This window comes from Chinchilla lanigera, unplaced genomic scaffold (genome assembly GCF_000276665.1).
Source record: "Chinchilla lanigera isolate Chin_1 unplaced genomic scaffold, ChiLan1.0 scaffold00210, whole genome shotgun sequence".
NCBI lineage: Eukaryota > Metazoa > Chordata > Mammalia > Rodentia > Chinchillidae > Chinchilla > Chinchilla lanigera.
This window is the reverse complement of record NW_004955611.1, coordinates 392,052-394,511: the sequence shown is the minus strand read 5'-3', so window position 1 is coordinate 394,511 and position 2,460 is coordinate 392,052. Positions and strand designations below refer to the sequence as shown.

The following is a 2,460-nucleotide window of genomic DNA, read 5'->3' as shown; positions in this document are numbered from 1 at the left end:
CATAGGTGCACATATATCACTGATATGATGTTTTTAGATCTTCTGGGAAAATACCCAGCAGGAGGATAGCTGGGTTGAATGGGCCCTCTAGACCTAGTTTTCGGAGGGAAACAGTTTTACAGAGGACGGTTCAAGGAACCAGACAAAAACCCCAATGCTATGCCTCCATGACTCACCCAGGGAAACCTAGATACATGCTCCTGTAATTCCCAGGGAGGATATTAAAGCCAATCAATTTGACATTCTACCCTAATTATACATGACCTAAGTTTCTGAATTTCTCAGGCTGTGTTCAAATTTGCAGTTCTTCTGCCTCAGCCTCCCAGAATGCTGAGATCACAGGCATGTGCCTTCATGCCTAGCTAAATGTTTCTTGCAGAGACTATCCCTTCACAAGTGTAGTCAGGATATCTGATAGATAGATAGATAGATAGATAGATAGATAGATAGATAGATAGATAGGCAAAGAAAAATGCAAATAAACTCTTTTTCTTCTATTTTAAGTGAGGTAACTGACAATTTGACTGCTACCTATTGAAGATGAATTTTGGTGTTGTACTCAGGATAGTTTGGGACAAAGACAAGAAAAGACCACAAAAATGTTTTATTCATAGTACAGTAATGGTAATTTGTTTCTTCTTTGACCTTCATGCTAAGTCTGTATTGACTTCATTTCTCTTTTCAAAGAATATGATCCTTTTCTTTTTTTTTTCTGTTTTTCTATTTTCAATTTTATTAATTTGTGCTTTTATTTCCTTTGCTGAGTTTGGTTTGCGGGCTTTCATAGTTTATAATGGGAAATGCACTTCAATTAGAGTTGCTTTTTCTGTATGTAGATGAAGTGTTTTTGCTTTCCTGCTGTTCTCAAGATTTTTTCTTTACCTTTAGCTTTCAGAAGTTTCCTTATCATGTGTCTTAGTGTGAACTCTTTGGTTTTATCTTCTTTGGAGTTTACTCACCTCTCTATGTTGCTTGCCAAATTTGAGGAATTTGTACTTTTTGTTTATTTGAGAATGTTATCAACCTTCTTTTCTTTTTCCTCTCCTGCCAGGACTACAATGACAAAAATGGTAGATCTTTTGTTATAGCCTATACGTTTCTGGAGTTCTTTTTTCAGTTAGTCTGTTTTCTCTTATTTGTTCACTTTGGGAAAATACTACTTTTCTATATACTGACTTAGTTTGATTCTCCTTTTTATTATTCCAGCCTTCTACTGAGATTTTATTTTCATGATTGTATTTTTCTATTATAAAATTTCTGCTTAGTTCTTTTTATTATCTATGTCTTTGCTGAGCCTTTCTACTGAAATTGCAAATATGCATGAAATAAAAAATAGAAAGAATTGGTAATGAAATAGTTGCAGAAATCTTTGTTAGAGAATTCTAAAATCTCTGTTATCTCATTATTAGCATTTATATGGCGGTTCCCCCTTATCGACTGCGCTCATGTTGTAACTCCCAGTGAATGACTGAAACTCTGGATAGCACTGAACCCTATTTTGTATTATGATTTTCCTATACATACCTATCTTTATATATTTTAAATAATTATTCTATCTGGGCGTTGTGTTGCACACCTGTAATCCCAGCATTCAGGAGGCTGAGGCAGGAGAATCACTTCAAGTTCAAGATCAGCCTGGTATAGATAATGAATTCAAGGTCAGGCTGAAGTGCCTAGTGAGACCTGTCTTAGAAATACAAAATATTACAAAAAATACAAAATATTATTCAGTAGATCTTATGACATTAGCATTTAATTTTTTCTTTCTAATTAAGAGCTTTCATGCCTTCCTTGAAAGGAAACAGTTCACAGGTTCCATTTGGCATACCTGAATTTCTAGCAATATTACTAGTGCAAGTTTAGTTTTCATTTTGTGGATTAAGCCTAGGGCCTTATGCTCTCTATGCAGTTGTTCTACTACTGAGCTCTACACAGAACTTACACTCTTGCTTTTTGGGGGATTTATAAAGTGAAAGAAAGGTTGCCTGAGCAGAAGAACTGCAGTACTGAGACAATATGATAACTGAATGAACTTCTAAGTGACTAATGGGTGGCTACCATACACAGTGTTATTATGCTGGACAGAGACCTGATTCACATTTTTGGAAGAATGAGATAGATTGCGTCAAACTTACCATGCTACTCAGAATAATTGTGAATTATTCCTTTATGGAATTTTCTATTAATATTTTTAGAATAAAGTTGCCTATGGATGAGAGAAATCATTGACAATAAAACTACAGATAAGTGTGGACTACTGAGGATATTTTATTTTATTTTATTTTATTTTTTTCATGGAAATAAAATACTCATATCCATGGTATACTTTATTAACATCAGGGAATTGACCTATTATCTTTTTTTTATTTTAAAGATAAAAGGAGGGAAACATTAACAGACATACAACATTTTACAACATATCACAAGCACAATACAGACAATCCAGAGTTACAAACAAAG

General features: G+C 34.0%; 1 protein-coding gene across 1 annotated transcript in view; it reads left to right on the top strand.

Moving 5' to 3' along the window:
• LOC102019455 (protocadherin alpha-1) overlaps positions 1-2,460 on the top strand; it is a 32,619-nt gene that overhangs the window by 1,673 nt on the left and 28,486 nt on the right. The window lies entirely within an intron of this gene.